Source organism: Schistocerca serialis, chromosome 11 (assembly GCF_023864345.2).
Source record: "Schistocerca serialis cubense isolate TAMUIC-IGC-003099 chromosome 11, iqSchSeri2.2, whole genome shotgun sequence".
In the NCBI taxonomy this organism is placed as follows: domain Eukaryota; kingdom Metazoa; phylum Arthropoda; class Insecta; order Orthoptera; family Acrididae; genus Schistocerca; species Schistocerca serialis.
The window spans coordinates 127,593,229-127,613,798 of record NC_064648.1 but is presented as its reverse complement, the minus strand read 5'-3'; positions in this window follow the sequence as shown (position 1 = coordinate 127,613,798).

Below are 20,570 nucleotides of genomic sequence, written 5' to 3'. Positions count from 1 at the left end.
CGGCCACTCCGGCCGGCTATTGTAAAATTCACAGGCAACTGGACACTGGTGTATGCGATCACAGCTGAATTTTGAATTTTTCTCTCTCTCTCTCTCAACAGTTGTGTTCCGTTGCCGTGGTCGTACCGCCACTTTGCTCGCAGCACCCCTATGGCCTGCTCCCATCCTGCCTGCTGCTTCTGCGCACGCGCGCCTTCGACGGGACTCGCTGTCTACATTCGGCGCCGGGCCCCTACCTGCGAATTTCCCCTCGACGACTGCACTGGCCGTTGGCGTGGGCAATTTGACGACGGGAAATGTGAAGCTTGAATGTCGCCCCCTGTTGTTATTTGTACGTGAATGTAAGTGCTGTGAACGTTCTTGCCTAAACCACAAAACCGAATGTTTACACCAACTTTCGTTATGTAGAGAGTAACGCAACATGTTACACGTATGCTGCTCCTCCCAGACAGAAATGTTTCTTTGGTTTCAATTTTATCGATCACATTCGGATCTCGGAAATTTACTGTTTTCTCAAGTTCTGACGTGCGTTGACCAAGACTTATATGAAAATCGGTGTTGTAAAGGTCTTGCTGTGAAACCAGGCCTGAAACGTATTTGCTCGGTACACACCTGTCTAAAGTGTACAGTACAATGCTCTTGAACTTCTTCCACTGATACCCCACGTAGTTAGCGCTGCAGAGGAAATTTTGTGCTGACCGCTCAGGTAATCTGAAACCTGTTTCTCGTCGCTCTTGCTGAACAGAATGATCTCTCTACCTTTCTTTGTATTCCTTGTTCTACCCTAACAGATTCTAAATGTTCGGGTCTGTTTGTTCCTGGCAGACCTAAGATGTTATCTTCACGAGTCGGTTCTCAAATTAACGGCTCGAGGTAGTTTCTGGGTCAAGCACTTGGATAAATCTATCATGATTTTCTGGCCGTACCACCAGTTTTGGCCACCTCAGTCTCCTTGTATAGATGGCGGGATGAAGTTTCCACCTAAAGTTATAATATGGCCAGGAAATACACGCGAAATATTATCCAGGTTCCCCTCAAACTATTCAACCACTGTTGCTGCTGAGGTGGGGTGGGGTGGGGTGGGGGGTGTAGATAGAAGCATTCCATTACATTGTTTGATTCACTTTTAACGCTTGTCTTGACACAAATTATTTTACATTCGGGATCTGCACTAATTTCTCTGTGATCTTACTTTTCATTGCTTTAAACACCAGCGATTGACCTCTCTTTACAACATATGCTGCGCCCGGAATTTAGAATCTCACTGCTGCTGACGTTGGGTTTCACCCAGCTTTCTGTCCCTAGTACTACGTGGGCATTGTTACCGCTTATAAGCGCGATTAGTTCTGGCATCTTTCCATTGACGCTCCTGCAGTTAACTAATACCATGTGGACATAGCGAGAACAATTGAAGCCATAGTGTGCTGCATGCGCGACAGCTCTAAATCGGTGGTAATAAAGGCGTCACGAGTTGCGTGGATTCTGGAAGCAATGACTGCCAAACGCCAGTCTGTTGCCAAAGGACGAAAAACCAGACAGAGCTCTTAATCGACAAGTAATCTAAAGATATTTTTCGCATCATCGGCGAGGAATAACCTGAGACCGCCTTTTACTTACTAAATATTCCAGAATCCTCCGTTCCGAAATCACTGATACCTGGGACGCATGTCAACACAAACAGCAGAACTTCAGCTCAGTTCTCGACTGGTTGCCGAGTTACAGTAAGCCTAGTGTGCGTAAGGACCTCGTCCGCTACTGTTGTAGAGAGATTTTCGGAAAAGGACAGTGCAATTTCATAATCAGTATTTAAAAGATGCAACGGCACTTCTGCTAGTCGTAATGGGAACTGATACTTTTAGCTAAAATATATGAAAACTTTACTCTTGTGGGTGTGAAGTTTTTCAGTTGATTTCAAACATTTTGATGGGACTAAAACACATTCGCGACTGGAACAGGAAAAGGCTGAAACAGTTGTGGTACTCAAAGCATCCTTCGTCACACACCAGAATGAATCGGTAAATTATCTCAGAAAGAAAAGCTGTTTTGACAAACTCAGATACGTTCAATTTTATGTTCATTTGCACTATAAATACAAAAAACAGTTGCGGTACAATGACTGGTTGCATGTCTGAAGATAAAGATTAGCAGTATTCAGGGCTAACATTTTAATCTGATTAATTTTTTTTTTTTTTTTAGATAAGTAGTGTATATAAATTACATTGAAAACGGATCGCTCTTTCGCAGGCGAATTGTTTCATGTACTGGCTAACCTGAATTTCGAATCGTGTAGCGTGTCCTTCACATACTCCCGTTCAAAATTTAATTTTTACATAGTTCTGCTGTACTGTATAGAGATTTACGTATTTTGATATCAAAATAAATTTCAACAATTTCTCAGATACCAGACACACTTAAAACTACGGGTTTAAATAAATACGAACATATTTCAAAATATATCACGTTCTTTCCGTCGCCAGGTATATGCAGTGAATGCTGTTGTGCTCGGTGATGCGAAGAACGCAGATGGAGTTCTGAGCTGTTTTCCCTCTGCTGAAGCGTGCCATGCTGTTCCAGTGTGCCGTAATACCAGAGGACAACAGATGAAGGGTGTTAATGGAGAATTCCGAATATTCGGCAACCGCCGTTTTACAGCACGCTCTAGCGCCGTCACCGCTCGTCGTCAGAAAATCTCACCTGATTGGTGCGTTCTGTAAAAGAGTCACTACTGTAGTTGTGTGTGGGGGTTTCAACTTCGAGAAACACACAGTCTTCGTGAAATGAACGAAAATCTGAGAAGTGTGAAAATGTTGAGACTCTCTGGATCTTTCGTTTTGAAGCCGATATCCTACAATGCAGCAAACACGAAATTTGGATTTAGCAGCCCAAAACACAATTATAGAACTGCTGAGAAAAGATCTTGCGCAGTTTAATTATGGGGCAACCACCAGTTGACTGGGCTACATTCAGCTGCAGAGGTGAAAACAGACACGCACACAACGTTGTATTTTAAGAATCTGCCAAAGGAAAGAAGCCTAAAACTAAACTCTGGAATATTTGTAGTCATTTAGCGCCATTACTTTGTAGATTTTCCCATTTTTTCGATGGCGGTGCGCTCAACGATTATGTTAATTACTTTTACACTTAAGCTCTAAGACTTTTTTTTTGTACAATTAGATATCCATTGCGTCATTTGAATTATGTACATTCTACAGTTCCTGCATAGTCAGTCGTTTTACGCATTTTATTATGTAAACGTGTGGAACCAGTGAGTGTGCTAACATATGTAGTTGTGAGAACTTTATGAAAGGGTGTATTGATGTTGTGACTTTATGAAGCACAGTATTACATGGAATCTTTCTCATTTATCAGTCATTCACTTCAGTTCCCCCTTTTTTTCATTCTTTACCTTCACGAATGTGTTTGCTTACTTGCATTGCACATCACGAGTTGTATGCTGCAGAAACATTATTTATGAAACGTGATAAGATACCACCTTGCATTGCATATCGCTCGCAGGAACAGTAAATGAGATTTCGTTTTTGACAGTTCAATCATCATCTTAATCGTAAATAGGTTGCATAACAGATGAGCCTTCCGTTTGCACAGGTAGACCAACATACGAGGGTAATCCCAAAAGTAACGTCTATTTTTTTATAATTACAAAGATTTGTTTATTTCTACAATGGTTTACATCACTTTACAGCTTGAACATTTAGCGACTTTTCGACATAATCACAATTCCTTTCAATGCATTTTTGTAGACACTGTTGCAGTTTTTATATGCCCATGTCATACCAGCTCGTCACCATGCTGTTCAGAAAGTTATGAACCTGTTCTTTCACCTCCTTGTCAGAGCTGAATCGCTTTCCGGCCAAATGTTCTTTTAACCTAGGGAACAGGCGATAGTCAGGACTATAGGGTGGCTGATTATGTTCCACTGAAACTGTTGCAGGAGAGCAACGATTTGCCGAGCGATGTGTGGGCGAGCGTTGTCATGGAGAATGTGTATGCCCTTGCTCAACATTCCTCTTCTTTGCCTCTGAATTACCCGTTTGAGTTTTTTCAGAGTCTTACAGTACCTGTCAGTGTTAATTGTGGTCCAAGTGTGGTCCAAGTGTGGTCCTCAGTGTATATCGGATTGGTGGACCATACTGGAAACATCACTTTCTTCAGTGTGTGGTTTAGAAAAGTATTGACTCTTATGACAACATCCGTGGAGAGCATATAAATAATAGGAACGAAATCAATTTTACGTTACTTATAAGGAGGGCATATTACTCACATAACGAATGTAACATTTCTCAACTAACAGAGATAGGTCATAGTTTGTTGACATTCACTAATCAAAATAGCACACGATATAGCCGAAGAGAGTACTTTGGAACTTCAGGCATGACTCAACATTTTGGTCTGGTGGGGGATTCTTTGTTCCTAATGATTCCCCTTCCCCCAAATATAAGTAGTGTTACCTTCACATTTAACACGTCACAAATGAATATGATTTTAAGACTTGTATCAGTCCTCAGCACATCAATTTTCCTTAACTTCCAAGAAATATATGACCAGAAAAGTATTCATCTGGAAATATGAGACCTAATAGCATAGTCCAAATGAATTAAATATAATAGTGACAATCTTTCAAAACTTTGACATTGTTATTTACCATCCATAAAATTGAAGTGTGCACCCACCATTATCAGTATTTCCCTTATCACTATGATTGTCCATGCAAATGAACAGACTATGGCTATGTGACCTTGACGATGCAGGGGGAGCTGTTTCTCTCAGTCGCTTCTACATACATTCTGAACAGTCAATCCTTATGTTAATTGTTTCTTAGTGCAGGTTAGGAGTAGAATCTTCGACTAGTAATCAAAAAGTCCTGGGTCCTGCATTTGAACCTCACCACTGTTTAAAGGTTGAATAAAAATCATCAGTAACAGCAGCTGAAGACTTATGGCATAAGAAGTCACAATCATTCTGTATGACGAAGTTTAAGACACTACACATAAAGAAACAATAAGCAAAGTAGTCGGATATGGAAATACTAAAGAATGAAGAAATACTCTTGAAATTCTCAAAGGCAGTAGATACTGCAATAAAGAATAGCTCAGTGGGTAATTCAGTTGAAGAGGAATGGGCAATCACAGACGTTGGAAAGAAAAACATAGATATGAAGAAGCTAACTGTGAAGAAAACCTCGGTAATAGATCAATGAAAGAAGGAAGTGCAAAAATATTCTGGGAAACTCAGAAATACAGAAATAGGATGAAATAAACAGGAAAGTGGATGGAAGGCAAGGCGAAATGGCTGCACGAAAAATGTGAAGAAATCGAAAAAATGGACAATTGTCGGAACAACTGACAGAATATAGAAAGTCAAAAGAATGTTTGGTGAAATTAAAAGCAAGGTAACATTAAGAGTACAATGGTAATTCCACAGTTTAATGCAGACAAGAGTGTGAATAGGTGGAAAGAATGCACTGAAGCCTTCTGTGAGGGGGGAGAACTTGTCTGATGATGTGATAGAAAAATAAAGAAGAAAAATAGGAGTTGACAGTGAAGAGAGAGAGAATTCAGTATTAGAATCAGATTTTAGAATATCTTTGGATGACTTAAGATCAAATAGAAGGGATATATAACATTCTATCAAATTTTCTGAAATCTTTGCGGGACACGACAACAAAGCAACTGTTCACATTGGTGTGTAGAATGTGTGAGACTGGCAATATACTAGGAGACTTTTGGAAAAACATTACCCACACAGTTTCAAGATAGCAAGAATCAACAAGTGCAAGAATTATCACAGTCACCTTAACAGTTCATGCATCCAAGTTACTAAGAAGAACAATATGCAGAATGGAACTGAAAATTGAGGACCTTTTTGATAACGATTAGTTTGACTTTATGAAAAGTAAAGGCCTCGGAGAGGCAGTTCTCACATTGCACTTGATAATAGAAGCAAGACTGAAGAAAGTCAAGGCAAGTTCATAGGATCTGTCAACCTGGAAAAAGTGCTCGACAACGTAAAATGATGCAAGATGTTCGAAAGTCTGAGAAAAATAGGTGTAAGCTTTAGGAAAAGATGAGTAATGTACAATAGGTACAAGATCCAAGGAGGAAAAGTAAGACAGGAAGCCGAAGAATGAATTGGTCTGTTAAAAATGGTGTAAGTCAGGAATGTCGTCTTTCGCCCCTAGTGTCCAGTCTTTACGGCGAAGAAGCAGCGAGGGAAATGAATATTCACGCATGGGATTAAAATTTGCAGTGAAAGGATATCATTGACATGATTTGCTGATGACACTGCTATCCTGAGTGAAAGTGAAGAAGAATTACACGATCTGTTGAATAGAATAAATATCTAATGAGTAACAGAATAGGTACTGAGAGTAAATTGAAGAAAGATGAAAGTAATGAGAAGTAGTAGAAATGAGAACAGCAAGAAACTTAACTTCAGAATTGGTGACCACAGATGAAGTTACAGAACTCTGCTACTTAGGCAGCAAAATAACCCTTGACAAACAGAGCAAACAAGACATAAGGAGCAAACTAGCGGTGGCCAAAAAGGCATTCATGGCCAAGAGAAGTCTACTAGTATCAAACATAGCCTTTAACTTGAGGAAAAAGTTTCCGAGAGTATACATTTGAAGCACATTGTTGTATGACAGATTGACTGTGGGAAAACTGTAACAGCAGAGAATTGAATCACTTGAGATCAGAAGAATGTTGAAAATTCGTTGGACTGAAAGTAAGGAATGAGGTGGTTCTCTGCAGAATTGGAGAGGTTAAGGAATACATGGAAAACACTAACAAGAAGAAGGGATCAGATAATTGGACATGTGTTGACATGGAGCTGTAGAGTAAAAACTGTACATGAAGACGGAGATTTGAATACATCCAGCAAATAATTGAGGACCTAATTTGCACGTGCCACTGTGAGACGAAAAGCTTTGCACAGTGTAGAAATTCGTGACAGGGCACATCTTAACGAGTCAGAAGACCGATAATAGTGATAGCAGGACTTAATACCCACCACCATATAGGCAGATGTCAATCTGAGTTTGTGAAATCTGAGGCTTGTGGAGTCAAACCCATGGCTCAGAGGTTCTATCAACATCACAATACACCAGCACAGCAACATCATCAATGAAGTACCAGGTGAGGAATGCTCACTTAAATTTCCTTTGACGCTTTTCACAATACTGGATACTCTTTCTGATAGTAACCCTTTTACACACCTACCTCTTGTGTTACTGATCAGCCGTGCCTTGCAGCAGTGACAGCACCAGCTACCACCACCTGATGATGTCAAGCAGTTCCATCAACAAAATATTGTGCGAGTTACACAAAACGATCTGGCGGCAAACCCGAGAAGCGTTTTTGCAGATTTCTTCTATTTAGTGTGATTTCAACTAAGTGAGCCAGTGTATGGCATGCACTAGACAACCTTTCACTGTGCGTTTACGTGTCTCCAGTTCGAGTGTACGACACATAAAAATTGAAAATAATTGGTAGTACGATTGTTCCTGCACGTTCATAAGTAAATTGCCATTGCTATCACAGAGATTTTCACTAGTCTTGTATTCAGTTCACACTGATGTATATCCAGATGTAGTAATAATTGTAGCAATGAAAGTAGTTAATTCTACGTAACAGTTACCTAAAAATTTAGGAGAGGTTTTTTCTGTTTGCTACAAGTCTTAAAAAGAAGACTTCATGTATTCAAACACATCTTCTGAAGACATTTTCAGATGGAGGAGTCATCCGAGAAGCCAGATCCCCTGCACGAAAGACTTCATTATCCGAGTTGTAGTGGATCTGGGAGATGTGTTATTTTCTACCAGATTTGTCGATACTACATCTGGTGAGGGAGGTTGTAAATGTTTTCTTATATTTTTGTCAGAATATTTTTTGTGAATTGTAATTTGCCTTATTTTACGCTAATTTGCTTATATGTTCGAGAGTGACAGCATATTGATTAATATCAGTAGATGTGACGAATAATATCAGAGAGACTGGTTACAAGTGGAAGCTTGTGTGTTGTGTGAAATGTCTTTGACGCTGGAGTCGTCTTTGACTGTAGTCAGTCGGCAGTGAACACTCGGTGTGTGACGGTGGAACAATGTAAAGGTCCCCGTTATAATAATTTGCAAGTGACCAGCAAAAATGAGTTATTCTACTACTTTTTATATAAACAGCAAGAAGAAAACACATTCAGAAAAATGGTATTTGAAGCACCAAAAATGAGGCAAACGCATTGAACCAGTACATTTCCGCAGCCGACGAAACAGCATTATGGAATCATACTTTCACTAGACGACTGAAGCCAACACAAAAATCAAATTTCATCTTATAAACATCCACGGAAAAGTGAGTACTGTCACAAAATATGCTAAATTCAAGTACATAAAAATAGTGAGCATATTTCAGAGTCTCCAGGGATATCACAGGGCATCCAGTAACACACTCTCCTGTAATCCAAGTTGCCACAAAAAAATGTCACATTATTCTTCGTCAATGAACTGTACGTGCCATGTGTTACTGGACGGTTGTGTACAGTACCACACACCAAATTCATTATGCTCAACAGAAATTTTGTCTCATATTTAAAATTATGCTGACAAGAAAACTGAATACTGTGTAACCGTCTATACCGTAAGGAGGAGAATGTGCAACAACGCACACCGCTATTATGAATATAGCATTTATTGTGTTGATTTAAGACAAAAGACTGAATCGATATAGCTCTCCATATTACCCTAGCTTCTGTGTGCATTGCCGTCTCCACCCAATAACTGCAACACACATCTATTCGTACTCCCTCACTGCATTCAGTCCTTGGTCTCCATCTAGAACAGCGGTCGTCAAACTCTTTTACTCAAGAGCCAATACTGACATTCTGAACAGGCACCTCAGGCTGCGTATGTACTTGCTTTATTATTAATTGGTAACATAAATTGATATGTTACAAACCCCCAACAGACTAGTTACGTAAACTGACATTCGGGCGGGAGAGAGGTGTGTTGACCACACGACCCTCCATATCCACACTCAGCGATGCATATGGGCTGAGGACGACACGGCGGCCGGGCATTACCGCTGGGCCATCACAGTCCTGTTCGGGCAGAGTTTAGTTTACTTTTTAACATACTAGTTATAGTAAGAGCGTGGTAAGTCGGCCGCGGCCCCCGAGTCAGCACCGTTCGAAACACTTCATGTCAACTATTCTCTGTTTCAGATTGCTGCCACCCTTAGTGATCCCTAAGTTGTGACACTGACATCCCATGAAATGTTGTCGCGTTGTTTGTGTGAGCAGGTGACTGACTAATAACAGTAATTGTACTCATATTTAAATGCCTTTTTGAATATGAGGCACGATTACAAATTGTTATTAACCTTCATGAATGTCTGTTTCATAAATAAAAAGACTCCTCTTGCTGCACTGCATTTTATTGCTTCCAGATGCATTTCACCTTTTACACTTTATCAAAAGTGGAATCTATAATGATACAGTTTTGTTTTGGTATGCATTATTCGTATATTATAAAACAGTTCTCTTCTCTTTTTATGTACAGAAATGATTGGTCACAGTTCTTCGCATTTTCAGTTGGTATCTGCGCTTTCTGCCATCTAGTCACATGCTGTGAAATGCACCCAGGAGAGAGAGAATACAATGCAGCAAGAGTAGGCGTTTGTTATTTACAAAACAAATATTTCTGTGCTGGCTGCGCAGGATGACTACGCAAACTAACTCATTATCTTTAATATCATTTTACTTCTACTATACCATTAATGAATCTTAATTAAAGAACACTTTTCCATACATGATATGGGTAAAAAGATTGATTGTGTTCATTTATCATATTATGCAGATATTTTGTATCATTGAAGAGCATTATCTTCTGAAAGGAATACAAATAAAATGAAATTAAGTAAAGCTTTTAAATACAGAGAGCTGATACAATAAAGTGTTCATGACCACTTCCCAAATTTAAGACGATTACAATCAAATACAGAGTCTTCATAAGAAAATGAAAAAGTAGGTGAAGATTTCATAAAAAAATACACAGTAAAACCAACTGAATATGTTTGGATGAATGATGTTAGAGATTTAACTGATAGGTCAGCAGTTATTTGTGGGAATAACACAAATGTTAAGAAATAGATCTAGTGTTTTTATTATCAGCAATCCAAAAGGAATTCCATATTTGATTACATTTCTGAGTAACTTGTCACATACATTTTAGAAAAATGAATAATATGGAAAAGTATTAGTTAATATTTTAATTAATAAATTACCATTCTAAATGCATCCCCCTGGTCATAATTGTTGTGGTCCAGGAATAAAATCAGAAAACAGATTAGCTGAAGGCGTTCAAGGAATAAATCCTCTAGATGGTGCTTGCAGACAACATGATATTGCATGTACAGATAACAAAGATTTTTTAAAAAAACCAGAATAATGTATCAGAATAGTGTCAATTTAATTTCATATTCCTTGCTACAAGTATTTTTTTTTTTTTTTTTTTTTTTTAAGGGCGCACAACTTCAATGGTCATTAGCGCCCCGACTACGTTAAGAATGCACCGCGAGGCACAAGTTTAAAACAACAAGTAAAAGGGAAAACACGATAAAAGACAGACTGACAGGCATAGGATTAAAAAAAAGCATCATCGAATGTCCTTAGAGAGGTTTGTCAAATTGATAAAACGAAGAACGCGAGCAGCTGCTCGTGGGTCATCCGCTAAAATGGCATCTAGAGTACATGGTAGGCCAAGATCAAGACGCAGTGTGTTAAAATCCGGACAGGACATTAAAATGTGGCGGACCGTCAGCAATTGCCCACATGGGCAGAACGGCACCGGCGCAGCCGTCAGCAGATGGCGATGGCTGAACCGGCAGTGTCCAATGCGTAACCGGGCCAAAACGACCTCCTCCCGCTGAGAAGGGCGGGAGGAGGACGTCCAAGCCGCGGGAAGAGGTTTCAAGGCCCGAAGCTTGTTGTCTGTAAGTGCAGCACAATCGGCATGCCACAGCGATAAAATGCGCCGACAAACTACCCTGCTACAATCTGACGAAGGGACACAACAAGAAGCTTTCCGAGGCTGGAGGACCGCAGCCTTGGCCGCGGCATCTGCAGCTTCGTTCCCAGGGATACCGACATGGCCAGGAACCCACATAAAGCTAACCGGAGAACCGACGTCCACCAGCTGCTGAAGAGAGCGTTGGATCCGGTGCACGAAAGGGTGAACCGGATACGGATCACTGAGGCTCTGGATGGCGCTCAGGGAATCGGAGCAGATGACATAAGCAGAATGTTGGTGGCGGCAGATGTAAAGAACAGCCTGGTAGAGGGCAAAGAGCTCAGCTGTGAAGACCGAACAATGGCCATGGAGCCGGTATTTGAAACTTTGTGCCCCGACAATAAAGGAACACCCAACCCCGTCATTGGTCTTTGAGCCATCTGTATAAATGAAGGTCATATTAATGAACTTCGAACGAAGTTCAACAAAACGGGAGTGGTAGACCGAACCGGGGGTAACCTCTTTTGGGAGCGAGCTGAGGTCAAGGTGAACGCGGACCTGAGCCTGGAGCCAAGGTGGCGTGCGGCTCTCGCCCACTCGAAAGGTTGCAGGGAGTGAAAAATTAAGGTGTTGAAGGAGGCGACGAAAGCGAACTCCAGGGGGTAGCAGGGCAGAGACATACAACCCGTATTGACGGTCGAGAGAGTCTTCAAAAAAGGAACGATAAGACGGGTGGTCGGGCATTGACAGTAGCCGACAGGCATACCAACAAAGCAGTATATCGCGCCGGTAGGTGAGTGGCAATTCGCCAGCGTCAGCATGAAGACTCTCTACGGGACTAGTATAAAACGCTCCGATCGCAAGTCGTAAACCCCGATGTTGTATGGAGTTGAGGCGGCGTAAGATGGATGGCCGTGCAGAGGAGTATACGAAGCTCCCATAATCCAGCTTGGAGCGGACGATCGACTGATATAGACGAAGTAGGACGGTTTGATCCGCTCCCCACGACATACCACTGAGAACACGGAGGACATTTAAAGAACGGGTACAACGGGCAGCCATATATGACACATGTGGAGACCAGCTAAGTTTCCTGTCAAATGTAAGACCTAAAAATTTTGTTGTCTCCACGATTGGGAGAGCAACGGGACCGAGTCGTAAGGACGGTGGGAGAAACTCTTTGTAGCACCAGAAGTTAATACAGACAGTCTTCTCGGCAGAAAAACGGAAGCCACTGGCGACACTCCAGGAGTAAAGACGGGCAAGAGAACGCTGAAGACAGCGCTCCAGGACACGTGTACACTGCGCGCTGCAATTGATGGTAAAATCGTCCACGAAAAGGGAGCCTGATACATCAGCTGGGAGGCAATCCATTATTGGATTGATCGCGATGGCGAAGAGAGCGACGCTCAAAACTGAGCCCTGTGGCACCCCATTCTCCTGGTGAAAGGTATCTGACAGGACAGAACCCACACGTACCCTGAACTGTCGATCCATTAAAAAGGAACGAATAAAAAGAGGGAGGCGACCGCGAAGACCCCATGTATGCATGGTGCGGAGAATGCCCGCCCTCCAACAGGTGTCGTAAGCCTTCTCCAAATCAAAGAACACAGCCGCGGTCGGGCGCTTCCGCAAGAAGTTATTCATAATGAAGGTCGACAAGGTAACCAGATGGTCAACAGCAGAGCGGCGCCTACGAAATCCACATTGTACATTGGTAAGTAGGCGTCGAGACTAGAGCAGCCAAACCAAACGAGAGTTAACCATTCGCTCCATCACTTTACAGACACAGCTGGTAAGCGAGATGGGTCGATAACTGGACGGCAAGTGCTTGTCCTTCCCCGGTTTAGGAATCAGGACAACAATAGACTCGCGCCAGCATGCGGGAACATGTCCCTCAGTCCAGATGTGATTGTAAGTACGAAGAAGAAAACCTTTACCCGCAGGAGAAAGGTTCTTCAGCATCTGAATATGAATAGAATCAGGCCCTGGAGCGGAGGACCGTGACCGGGCAAGTGCATTTTCGAGTTCCCGCATGGTGAATGGGGCATTATAACTTTCACGATTCGAGGAGCGGAAGTTAGGTGGCCTAGCCTCCTCTGCCTGTTTGCGGGGGAGGAAGGCAGGGTGGTAATGAGCGGAGCTCGAAACCTCTGCGAAAAAGCGGCCGAAGGCAATGGAGACATCCTCCGGGGCCACAAGGACGTCACTCGCGACCATCTAGCCAGAAACTGGTGAGTGGACCTTACTGCCAGACAGCCGGCGCAGGCTACCCCAGACAACAGAAGAAGGAGTAAAACTGTTGAAGGTGCTTGTGAAAGCAGCCCAGCTGGCTTTCTTTAATAATACGACGACACTGTGCACGTAATCGTTTATAAGTGATACAATTCGCCACTGTAGGGTGGCGTTTAAAGGTGCGTAAAGCACGTCGCCGAGCACGTAAAGCGTCTCTACATGCTGCGGTCCACCAGGGGACCGGTACGCGACGTGGAGAAGAAGTAGGGTGAGGGATGGAATATTCAGCAGCAGTGAGAACGACTTCCGTGAGGTGGGCGACCTGACTATCGCAGCTTGTGAAGGTTTGATCCTGAAAGGTCGCCCTCGAAGAGAAGAGCCCCCAGTCTGCTTTGGAGATGTTCGAACTATATGAGCACGGGGAGGGGGTATGCTGCAGGAGATGGATAACACACGGGAAGTGGTCACTCGAATATGTATCAGAAAGTGCATACCACTCAAACCGGCGTGCAAGTTGGGTAGTACATATAGAGAGGTCTAAATGGGAATAGGTGTGAGATGTGTCCGAAAAAAGTAGGGGCGCCAGTATTGAGGCAGACAAGATTGAGCTGGTTGAAAAGGTCTGCTAACAGGGACCCCCTCGAGCAGGATGCCTGAGAGCCCCAAAGGGGATGGTGGGCATTGAAGTCTCCAGTTAACAAAAATGGGGCAGGTAGCTGAGCAATAAGCTGCATCATGTCTGCCCTGGTAACGGCAGATGACGATGGAGTGTAGACGGTACGAATGGAAAATGTAAAAGCGGGGAGAGTAATGCGGATGGCAACTGCCTGCAGGCCGGTGTGCAATGTGATGGGATCGTAGTAAATATCATCCCAGACCAGCAACATAACCCCTCCATGAGCCGGAATACCTACCACAGGGGGTAGGTCAAAACGCACAGAGGTGTAGTGTGCCAAGGCAATTTGATCGCATGGGCGTAGCTTCGTTTCCTGGAGGGCTACGATGAGCCGACGGTGCAAGCGGAGCAGCAACTTCAAGTCCTCTCGGTTGGAGCGAATATTCCAGTGAATAAGTGCCATCGTAAGAAGAAAAGGAAGATGAAAGAAGGGGTCACCTCGAAGGCCGCTGAGGGCCTGGCTTCGAGCGAGCACTGCCACCGCTATCAGTAGGCGGACAGTCATCGTCCATTGGGTCTATAGGTTCATCGGCCATCTTGGTAAGATTGCCGGGAGGGGGAGCTTCCTCCGCAGGTGAACGGCCAGATGTTCGGCTACCAGCGGTGCGGCCAGGCGAAACGGATGACGGCCTGGGGTGGCAACCGCTGGGTGGCGCAGGAGAAGAAATGCGCCGTGGCGGAGAAGGAGAACTGTGCTTCCTATGAGCCTTCTTGGAAGGTCGTTTGGTTGAAGTACCGGTCGAAGGCTGGTAGGTCGAGGTACGTAGGAAGTCAGCACGGGACGGTTCCTTCTTGAAGGCCCGTGCATCTGACTTCTGGGTCTTCGTCTTAGCAGAAGCTGATGAAGGGGCTGGTGTCTGTGGGGTGATGGGAGGAAGAGGGGACGTCGACCGCGCGATCTTAGCACTGGCCGAACGGACGACCGTGGTGCTGAAGGTCAGATCGCATGTCTGGGTTGCCACCTCCCTGGTAGTCCGAGGAGAGGCGAGGACAGTACTGTATTTCCCCGCTGGGAGCAGCGTGGGCTTCCTACTAGCCAATAGCTTGCGAGCAGCCGAGGTGGACACTTTCTCTTTGACCCGAATTTCTTGGATACAGCGTTCGTCCTTATAGACAGGACAGTCGCGGGAGGATGCGGCATGGTCACCCTGACAGTTCACACAACGAGGAGACGGAGGTGGACAGTCACCCTCATGGGCATCCCTGCCACAAGTGACACATTTAGCCGCATTGGAACAAGACTGTCGTGTGTGATTGAAACGCTGACACTGGTAGCAGCGCGTAGGTGTCGGGACATAGGGGCGAACAGAAATAACCTCGTAGCCCGCCTTGATGCGCGATGGCAGCTTAACACTATCAAAGGTCAAGAAAAGTGTCCGGGTCGGTACAAGGTCATTGTTGACTTTTTCATGACCCTATGGACAGCCGTCACGCCCTGCTCAGCGAGGAAAGATTGAATCTCCTCGTCAGTCAATCCGTCAAGGGATCTAGTATAGACTACACCACGAGACGAATTCGAAGTTCGGTGAGCCTCCACCCGGACAGGGAACGTGTACAGGAGTGTGGCCCGAAGCAGTTTTTGTGCCTGAAAGGCGCTCTCAGTTTCTAGTAATAAGGTACCGTTACGCAACCTGGTACAAGATTTGACAGATCCGGCTATGGCATCTACGCCCTTCTGGATAACGAAAAGGTTGACAGAGGAAAAATCCTTTCCGTCCTCAGAGTGAGATACGACGAGGAACTGTGGGGCAGGCGGTAGTACTTTTGTCACTGGTGGCTGGTCTAGTTTCCTTTTTTGTGCAGAAGTCGCGAGAGATGGAGTGAAATCCATTGCAGAGGAATCCCCCATGATTGCCAGCGTCCCCGATGGCGCGCTCCTTCCTTGTGGGGACCCTCTCAGAGGGCACTCCCACCTTAGGTGAATGTTGACACCTCAGGTCACACCTCCCGTGAAACCGACGGAGGGACCAATCGGCATGGACAGAAGGTATCAGCTCAGGCAATCACCCCTCCCTGGGCCTGGCCTTTACCAGGGGATACGTGCGTGCCTTACATGTCCACCCAGGGCGGGGAATTACGCGTTACCCCGTCACCGGCTACGCGTGCGAACGTGTGGGTCAGCCTTCAGGCGCGCACAGGGAGGAAGGAAGAAGAGGAAAAAGAAGACAGAGAGGGAGAGAGAGGACAGACTGTCTCAAACGCCGAGGCGGAGACCAGAGAAGGCAAGGAGAAGATGGCAATGAGAAGGCAAGGAGAAGAAGACAAGGGAAAGAGTAAGGAAGACAGTGAGGTGGTAAAGAGCAAAGAAAGGAACCAACGAAAGAAAGGAAGAAACGAGAAGTGAAAAAGCAAAATGACCGCAAATAGAGGTCGTGGAACTGTCCGTCTCCGGACGCAGGCGCTAACTACCCCCTTGAGGGGGAGGGACTCCTTTTAGTCGCCTCTTACGACAGGCAGGAATACCTGGGGCCTATTCTAATCCCCGGACCCGCAGGGGGTGCTACAAGTATGTATCACATTCGAAGGGGACAGCCTCTGTAATGCACAATGGCAAAGTCTTGTTACTTCCATTTCAAATTTATACAATAGCAGCTGATCTGTATGAGGCATACATGCCTATGAGTTGTCAGCACAGGAAGACAAAGAAAAAAAAGAAACATTTCTCACTCCCCGCAACTGCAGGTATATCTACACCTGCACACAGCTTCGCTCTTGTAATGACCGGGCAACTTTACTTTGCTCACGGTGAAGTTGACCAACATCAATTAAACTTAAAGACGAATTAACATATTACAGTACCTCTGAGTAATTTTGTTTGTTAACGAGCAGGAGAACTACACTCTTAGTAAGCTCTCCATTGATGCTTTTGGATTTGGCTGTTGCTAGATGTACACTGAAGCACCAAAGGAACTGGAATAGGCACATGTATTCAAATACAGGTAGATTACGAGGCTACAGTCAGCTATGCCTATTTAAGGCAACAAGTGTCTGATGCAGTTGTTAGATCTGTTACTGCTGCTACAATGGCAGGTTATCAAGATTTGAGTGAGTTTGAACATGGTGTTATAGTTGGGCGACAACCGATGCGACAGCATCTCCCAGATGAATCAGGGATTTTCCCGTATGACCATTTCATGCGTATACTGTGAGTATCAGGGATTCGGTAAAACATCAAATCTCTGATATCTCTGTGGCTGGAATAAGATACTTCAAGAATGGGACCAAAGACAACTGAAGAGAATCATTCAAGGTGGCTGAGGTGCAACCCTTCCACAAATTGCTGCAGATTTCAATGCTGGGCCCTCAAGAAAGCTTCACGCTCGCCTGGGCATGACAACACTGACATTAGACTGTTTATGACTGGAAACAAGTTGCCTAGTTGGACGCGTCTGGTTTCAAATCTTATCGATCTGATGGACGTGTATGGAGACAACCTTATGAAACCATGGACCCTGCATGTCAGCAGGGGACTGTTCAAGCTGATGGAGGCTCTCTAATGGTGTGGGCATATGCAGCTGAAGTGATGTGGGGCCCCCGGTGCATCAATTATAACAGGTGACATGTAAGTAAGCATCCTGTCTGATTACCTGCATCCATTTGTGTCTATTGTGCATTCCGATAGACTTGAGCAGTTCCATCAGGACAATGTGACACCCCACACAAACAGAATTGCTAGAGTGGCTCGAGGAACATTCTTCCAAGTTTAAACACTTCTACTGGCCATCAAACTTCTCAGAGATGAACATTATTGAGCATATCTGGGATGCCTTGCAACGTGCTGTTCAGAAGAGATCTCCACCCCTTACACACTTATGGACAGCCCTGCAACATTTGTGGTAGTTCTGTCGAGCACTACTACAGATGTTAGTGTCATCCACGCCATGTCACGCTGCAGCGCATTTGCATGCTCTCGAGAGCCCTAAAAGATATAAAGCAGGTGTACCAATTTCTTTGGCTATTCAGTGTATGATATCACAAAGGGAAATATGAAAAAGAATTATTAGTCCTAAATGAATCTGATTGACATTATGATATTTAGTTTTTTGTATCACGTTTCATATTATCCTTTAGCTGCAATTAATGAAAGATGTGGAGTTTTTTTTTTTATTATCGCGAGTTGGTTCTTTTATAAATATTAAGGGTCAAGAGATCGCACAATAATCCACGCAAGATACTCCATACCCCAATGTAACACACTTTCTGTTATTTTGGACAGTTCAGTCCACAGTGTTGCTGGACTATAATGCAGGTTACGGTATGGTTAGGGACTGTTTCACAACTGCTGTAAGGGAGCTTCTCTTATGTCAGTTACCTCTGCTAAGTGGCCGCATGCTTCTTGCATCTCGATCTGCGAATTGCCAGCAAGAAGCCCCGTTTTCGCAGCTATGTTGTGAAGTGACATGCAAGAAACACAACATGGCGGCGAAGACTGGGCTCCTCCCTGCCAAGATGTGACTGTGTGCTGACTGCTCCGAGCCCCTGGGTGCCAGAGTCACGTCTGCGCCATTTTAAGGTTCCAGCAGCATGTGCAGGTCACTCACAAAACTCCTTCTCTCAGCCTTCATCTCTGCCATTACAGTCACTTCTGAAACATACAGAGTGCAATGTAAGTGGAATCTGTCATGCCGCACATAAAGTGGTTTATCTGTTGTTCCACCAATGCAGAGTAACTGAAAGATCTCAAACTAGGTCCAGCTCTTTTAAAGATTCTGAGGTACACCCACCCTAAAAGATGGAAATGTATATTTTTTTCAGTAATGTATATAATAATTTCAAGTATAAGGAAGAACTTAATATTTTCTCAGGCACATTTCATATAGCTGTCAACGCTTGAGAACTGTTGATATCATGTGATGTTTTCGAAGAGGAAGTAGGTAGCCTTAAAGCTGCACCTTGAAATGCTGCCTTATTCTTTAGTAGTGTCCTACAGACTTTTTATTATTACGAAATAGGAGGTCTGTTCAGAATACTGCAGAACATTCGTAATTTCACGCTAATAGTGTGCTGGAGCAAAATGTGGTTGGCATCTCTGCACACACTGTGTTTAATGCGTAAATGCCAGAAGGTTCGTTGATGTATGTCTGCTAGTTACGGTTCAGTGCTATATTGAGTAGCATGTTGTGTCACATACTTTCCAAATTTCAAGGTGGCAGAGTTAAGAGGAGCCACGTGTCTGCTTTAAATTTTGTGTGAAACTCAAGGAAACCTTTACAGATACACATCAAATGATGCAGAAAACGCACGGTGATGTGTGCTTAAGCCATACTCGATGTTACAAGCAGTTCACACAGTTTAAAACTCGCCGGACAGAAGTTAAAGATGACCCTCTTTCAGGACGCCCTTCGAAGCCTGCTGACAACGCTCCTATCAGGAACTTCAACAAAACTGTGTGTGCCAATCAAGACCTACTGTCCGAGAGATTGCAGAAGAATGTAACATTTTGGTAGGATCATGTCACGAAACACTGACACAGCATTTTGGGATGCATCGTGTTGCTGCCAAGTTCGCCCCACGGCTCATGAATCGAGACCAGGAAGACCTCTGCCTCGCAATCTGTGAACAGCTTTTGTATTGCACAAATGAGAACAAGATGTTCCTTAAAACATCATTATGTTAAAATAACTTAAATTTCTTAACACCTAGCTGATCTCATTCTGTTGAAGAGACACAAAAATCCTCTGCACCTATTCAGATTTTGGGAGTGCTTCAGCCGTGATGATTCTGTCCAAATGTGTTACTTGAATTAATATTAACAGTAACATGAATCCAATTTTCCATGTAGCATCAACATCAGCCAAGTATGTCTGTACGAAGCATCACAAGTGATTCGTAAGTCCCATATAACATTGTGAAATCCCCTGTGTACTTGCTTCTTGTGATGTAACGGGTTAAAGTGGGTAGTCACTTGCTCGACTTTCAGCTTACATACTGATGAAGAAGGAAAGTGCATGAACACAAAGCAGCAACCTTGCTTCCCATGCACTTCTACCACACATTCTTCCCACCTCCACACAGTAACACACATGGAACACACATTTAATATTTGTTTTTAGCCCCTTTAATTTCAAGGTAAATATGAATTTTACATCTTTAGAACAATCATTTTCATAATCTTGCAATTTCTCTAACCCCTGCAACACAAACTATTAGTCCTGGAGAAAAATGAATAAAACCTTTCTTGGTAGCAAATTTTAAATTTGTACTGGTAAACATTTATGCTGCAAGCTTCACTCTTCAAGTTATCCAACAAATTATAAAAAAGTAACCTTTAAACAACCCTTCTCCCACTCCAATGCACACATCACTGGACAGGATTTTCAGGACACTCGTTCCTAGTAATGTGCAAAAATTTGTGACTACACAATTTTGTTCCCCTCATTTTCCTTCTGACTGGATTACATGGTGAATACACATTTTCCAGTTACATCAGTAAATTTCTGCCAGTTTATGAAAATTAGTTCAGAAAACTGTTGGCATATTTTCAATGCCACCTGGAGATGTTCATTTACAATCAAACTGGTTTTGGTGAAACAAATGTACTTGAAACATGGTTGTGGTGGTTGTTATTAACATTTAATAAACCATGAAGTTAAACTGTGTGACAATATTAATACACAAACAATTCATTTGCCAGCA